General features: G+C 35.1%; 1 pseudogene across 1 annotated transcript; it reads right to left on the bottom strand.

Annotated features, from left to right (window-relative positions):
* Positions 1-4,419: 4,419 nt before the first annotated feature.
* On the bottom strand, positions 4,420-6,216 carry LOC148842210 (transcription factor MYB1-like; annotated as a pseudogene). Its single transcript, XR_016103294.1, has 3 exons — positions 5,999-6,216; positions 5,759-5,888; positions 4,420-5,481 (listed from the first exon to the last, which is right to left on the bottom strand). The product of XR_016103294.1 is annotated as a transcription factor MYB1-like (transcript).
* Between the last annotated feature and the right edge of the window lie 345 nt (positions 6,217-6,561).

The raw sequence follows: 6,561 nt of genomic DNA on the forward strand, positions 1-6,561 counted from the left end.
TCGAGCAAGAAGAACTTGACTTAGTGATTGACATCAGCCGCAAACTTGGCGTGCGTCCGATGATCGGTGTACGTGCATCGTGAGGAAGAAGATGAACAAAATACCTATTTTATCCATAAAAGGATAAAATAGGTATTTTGAAAAAAAAAATGATCTCTTTAACGTTTTCCGTCATTGATGGAACTGAGGTATTTGTTGAATTTTTCTAGGGAAGTTTTTTCGCTAAAATGAAAACATAAGGGAGGTTTTTTATGATTGTCAGAAACTTTAGGGGAGGTTTTTGTATTTTACCCTTTATTAAAACACTACCTATAATTTTATGCATTTACTAAAACCTACCTTATAATTTTTGTTTTAGTTTTGGTTCAGTTCCGATTACTAGTTTTCAAAAAATCAGTACTACCAATTTAGTTCATAAAAAAGGCCCACGGTTCAGTTACCCAAACCTTAAACACCCCAAAGATTTATTGATAAAAAAATGACAATTTTCCTTGTTTCCTTAATCCGTGTGCGTATCCACCTCGAATGGGGCAAGGATAAGAAGAGCTCCAAAACTGGGGTTTTTTATAAAGGTATTTCGAAATAAAAATCCATGAAGCTAAGCCCTTTTCACGTCATTTTAAGAGGAATAGTGACCATTACTAAACAGAAATAGAAGCAAGTCTTGATGGGAGGTAAATCAACTAAAACAAGTACAAATTATATGGGTGTTTTTATAATAAATAAACTAGAAGATAGTCCTTTTTTTATAAATATGTGATTCTATAAGTCGTGTCTTATTAAATGGAGCCCGAATCTCCAACATCTCCCGTAGATATATATTAAATTCACGTGAAGATATTTTTAATATGCGGATAGAGGTTAAATCGCGTGGTGCCGCCCATGCCCCGACATGATGGTTAGTGGTTCGTGTCAGGCCTAGCACGATTATGTGAGTCGTGTTGGACCTGGCATTGTAGGTCCATGGGCCAGCACGGCATGGCACAACTTAATGGGTTGTGTCGCCTGTGGCTTACGGGCTGATACGGCCCAACCCACAGTATGGCCCGACACGATCCATATATATTATTTTTATTTATATAATTTTATATAAATTATAATTATATAATAATATATAGTATATAATATATTAATGAAATAAATATTTTTTTAATTTTATTATACTAATTTATTTAATTATTTTATATATAAGTAATTGTATTTACTAAATTCATATAAAATTAAAATTTGAAGTCTTTTGTTAATTTTTTAAATAAAAAACTTTGGCCCGTTGCATGGACTGGATTTGGCCCACGAGCCTGAGCTGTGGGCTGTATCGGGCCGGCTCCCAAATTTTTCACCAAGGAGGATAGCATGGCCAGTAACAGCCGATGGGCCAGCACAACACGGATTACACTTTGCATGAACCGCCTACAGGCCATGCCGGCACAGCCCACTTTACATCTCTATGTGCGGATAGATTCCTTTGCTTTGACGGTGTGGGCAAGATTTGGGGGATTATCTCAATGTGCAACTAAATCGGTGTTGTCAAATTTTGTGGCAGCAAATTCGGGTGTGTTCCCACCCACTGTTCATTTGTCTTGAGTTTGCAAATCCGGGTGTGTTCCTAACATGCATGAGATGTATAATGTTAATAAGGTGTTAATTGAAACGTATTTTGTAGACAGGGTTTACAAGAGTCCAAGAGTTATGGCGTATAAGGTTGGACTGGTGTTGTTGATACGTAGACAGTAAGGTAGTAAGATTCCTTCCAACACTTTGTAAAGAAAGAACAAATTAAATAAAAAGTGGTCAGTGCTCTTCTTCTCTAAAACTTAATAATAAGAAGAAGTAGAAGAAGAAGAACAGATGATGAACGTACTTGAAATTTGGGGCTGATAGTGATCCTGTCTTTCCATAAACAACAAATTAAACTGGTACGGTTCAGAATAAAATAAGAAATAATTAAGAAGTTCGACCATTAATTATGTTATTGCAGGAGGAGGTCGAAGGACAACATTAGTGGACATTAATGAGTTAGGTGCCATGAATCACTGAAGATACTCTGAAACCCTTTCCCTTCTAAATTTCTTATTAAGCGTGTCAGACCGGTAGAGTAGTAACCTATCTCGGCTCCATGAAAATTTATGGTTAACTGCCGACAAAACATTTAAAACTGAAATAAAGATTTTCGTATAGGTTGAATATGACTCACCAATTAAACCTGATACACTTGTTTTTCAACTTGTTTGTCAAAAAAATGCATGAGGAAAGACTTCACAGTAAACCTGTTCACTGGTCGGGCTTTGTTAAATTCGAGTTCGGCTCGATGATCGGCTCTTGAGCGTGAGTTTGACTCTCATATAAAGTTTAAAGTCTGGGATTGAATTTGATTCCGGTTAGAAATTTGAAAAAGAAGAGTTTTTTCCTTTTTAATTCAACTAAAAACTGTTTTGTTTATATTAAAAGACATCAAAACCTTAAAAAATAATGAAAAGTTTCATTATTATTTGAAAAAAGAGATGAAAAAATAAAAAAACAAATTATATATATGTTTTTTTATTATATAAAATATATTTTTATTAATAAAATACATTATTAAATCGGGCTCAGGCTCAGGCTATACTTTTTTAAAAAATCCTGAGCATGACCCAAAAAAGTTGGGCCCAATATTTTAGGCCAGATACCAAGCCCACGGGCCTGAAATCTTGTCCAAACCCAACTTAGATCAGGTTGGCCGGGCCGGACCCGTCCGGCTACCCGGCCCATGAACAGGTCTGCTCCACAAATAGGAAAACAACACCTACCTAGCATAAATTCAATTAATTAATTGCACCCACTCCACCATTCAAAACTAAACTAAATTAGTTACAATAATTCGATAACAACAAACTACAATGTACAATTTCATTTTTGACTTTGACATCCTTTAAATTTTGCAAAAATGAAAAAAAAAAAACATTTTAGACTCTAAAGAATTCAAATGGCTATTTTCACCTTTAAATTATGATGAAAATACCACTTTAAGGCAAAAACAAATGATGTTAGAAACACCGGTGGCTTATTCATTATAAAACAATAAAAGCATGCTTATGTGGTCCTATTCAAAGTTTGAAAATCCACTTTAATGAAATTAATTAAGTAAATTAAATAAATTACACTAATTAAGATAACTAAGTGAATTAAGCCAATTATGCAAATTAAGCAATTAAATATGTAAATTAAAATAACTAAGGAAATTAAGTTCATCAAAAAAATTAAATGAACAAAGCTAATCAATCTAAATAAGTAAATTAAGCCAATTAAGCAAGGCTTTAAAAACCAACCCAAAACCGAACCACTTTGGCCATCGGTTTCTAGGTTAGTGGCTCAATTGTTTGGTTCAAACAGATCAACCCATGACATTTTGAAAAATAAAAATAAAAATGAGTTAATGGTTTGAATAGATCTCAAACATCTAACAGGGTGTGTTGTAGTGTGAATGAGAAATTGATGGATGTGGACTGGTCTACAACACACCCTATGGCAGGGACTATGTGGGTTGAACCAATTCACACTCACAGCGGCGCTCTATAGGCAATGTAGATTGATCCACACCACACTTTTTGATTCCATGTATCTCACATACAATTTATGAAATTATCTATACAGTCGATCATAAATGTCTAATTTATATGATTTATATGATAAATATAAATTGAAAAAAAAAAAAGGCTTCAACCATTGAATATTAACTAAAAAATTATTAATTTCAACAAAATTTGGAATAAATTAATTAAAAATAAAAATTAATATTTTATTTATAAGTAATATTAAAAATAATATTTAAACAAATTATTGCAAGATAAACATAGCATCAAACTATACATGTAAACTAATAATGGTCAACTAGTTGTAAGGCAAGCATAGTATTAAAATATTGGTCAATTGGTTTCCTATAATGGTGTGTGTATGAAAACAAAGTTCAAGTTCTCTTTTGTTTAGTTTTTTTTTTTTTTTCATTCAATTTTTCTGTTTGTGTGCATGTTTGGAATTTGTTAAAACCTTTAGAGTTGATATCACCATTTGAGGTTTTTGTTTTATATTAAGAACTTTCCGATTTTGAAAGATTTAGAAATTAGAATGTAACTCTTCTTTTAAAAATGCTGCCATTATTAAGTAATGTCTGATATGAAAATGGAGTAGACATTTAAAGAGAAATATGGCAACAAGTGAATAGACAATGAAGACCAATCTACCATGAGTACCCCCAAAGTGACTGTTTTTATATGTACTGATTAAACATGAAAACTGATAAATTTAAGCCAGGTTTCTAAGATTTGATAATTCATGCAATATATTCAGAAATAGTTAAGAAACTTGACTAGAAAGTAATTGGCTCGAGTGGCTTGAATTAGACTATAGACGGGTTAAATTGTTCCTGAGTTGACTCAACTTACACATTAAGTTGGGGCAAATAAAGAGGATTTGGGCCAAATTTATTAAGATTGGAGTTTACAAGTTGGTGATGGACCCAACCCATATGTTTTCACTTTTCACTTTCCCGCTAATATCCCATCCACAAGAAATGTTTCCTGCCAACTACTCGCTATCCACACTCTACTCACCATGAATTGCAGCCATACATCACCCTCTTGAATTGTGAGAGGCGGGTAGAAAAAGTGAATAGAAAATGTAGGTTCCATATGATACAAGCTTCTTGTCTTGCCTCTATGAAAGACTGATTGAACAACAAGACCTAATTCTCATATCAGAAAGACTATCTTAAGGCTAAGTTTGGATTAATAGAAAATAAGGGAGAAGCAGAAAGTTGCATGAGGGGAAGTTCTTAATCAAATCTTGTGAAGTTCCTTAATAAAACTGCCCCTCAACTTTCTGTTTTTCTCTCATTTTCCATCAAATCAAACACATGATTTCAATTTCATTTGGGTGTTTCATTTCACCAAATAAAAGGAAAGCATTTTGGGGTAGCAAATTAGAAACTGAAATAAGAGACAAAGAATCCACGCCTTATATATGGTCTAATGATCAATCCCCTCACTACAGGATTGCAAGAAATCCGGCATAGAAAGTAGTTTGCCAATGTCCAAGTCTGTCAGAAAATTCGAATAGTCACCGTCTGCTTGGATTATTGACGACAACGTCGACGGAGTAGTGTTGCAACCCGAAGAAGAAGCTACTGCAGGTTCCTCCCTTTTACTGATAGTCTCATCATCACGATGACACTCACTCCCTTGTTGCGGTGGAAAGAAGACTCTGGTGCATCTCACGTCTTTGGTTCGGATCACACGCGGTGGTTCTTGGCTGACTTTGGGGGACAACGTGCTTAAGGCGGAAGTCCCAGCTGCTTCCACCATCTTCTTGCCTTTGGATTTGTTAATAACTACTTGTTTTTCTGGTGTCTGATGGCCTGCTTGCAACTTCTTGCCTAGGTTGGTGTTCCAGTAGTTCTTTATTTCATTGTCTGTTCGCCCTGGTAGTCTTGCTGCTATAAGCGACCATCTGCATGCATGCAGCACAACAATTCCTTTCTCAGTGTTCATCATCATCAATTCAAACCACCAAATTAGAACAATTAATAACTGGGGCTTCAATTTTCAAGAGATTGCATGGTGTCTGTGTTGAGGCATAATTTGAATTAATTAGCTAGCTAGCTAGCTTTTACTTAATTAGAATCTATAAGTTTCCTTCAGCTTCTCTGTTTGGGACTTTCACTTCAGTCCAACTAGCTAGCATTGGTTAATGGGGTTGGATGAATGGGGAGGAGCAAATCATGCACCTGTTGCCCAGAAGTCTATGAAGTCTGATGATAAGCTCCTCTTCTTCTGTGGAAATGTTTCCTCTCTTGATATCTGGCCTCAGATAATTCAACCATCGGAACCTGCAACTCTTCCCGCATCGGTTCAATCCTACAATTATTTATATAACGCACCCGCAATGAAACTTGAAATATTATAACCAAAAAAACAGCAGCTGAAAAGAAGTTATACATGGAGAGAACAATTGGCTTACGACTTACCTGCTTTTTTAGGAAGTTCTCTCCACCTCCCGTCTCAACGAGTGTTGATGTAGTCAATGAGAATCTGATCCTCGTAAACCGTCCATGCTCCCCTATTCAAGCCCTCCTTCACACAACATGGGCTTCTACCCATTTGGCGGGCTCCTACCCTCTCCTACTTGTTTGTGGGAGTGCAGAGAGCAAACAGCCTCACCTCCTATTTATAATTCTACTAGAAGAGATAGGCGCCATCGTCGGGCTGATGTTAAAACGGAAACCCATATTCTCTATCTATAGGAGAGTGATTACATTTAATTTCCTAATAAAAAGAAAACTAAAGTTGATTTGGGGTTTAAAAAAAAAAGGATTTTGAGTGAATTAAGGTAGCATGTGTTCCAAATAAGACCTTAGATTATTGGCTTTTGCTGGGATCATCTTGGTTGTGTATCTGTGTATACCATGTTAATTTTATACATTATTAGATATTCAGAGGTCACTATAATATAGGTTTTGTCTTTAATTACCCTAGAACATTTTGGCTTCATCAACAGATTTGTGGGAGAGATTTTTGTTTTTACATTAAA

The sequence above is a fragment of the Nelumbo lutea genome, chromosome 8 (assembly GCF_056320005.1).
Source record: "Nelumbo lutea isolate HS-2025 chromosome 8, American lotus-T2T, whole genome shotgun sequence".
Taxonomy (NCBI): Eukaryota; Viridiplantae; Streptophyta; class Magnoliopsida; order Proteales; family Nelumbonaceae; genus Nelumbo; species Nelumbo lutea.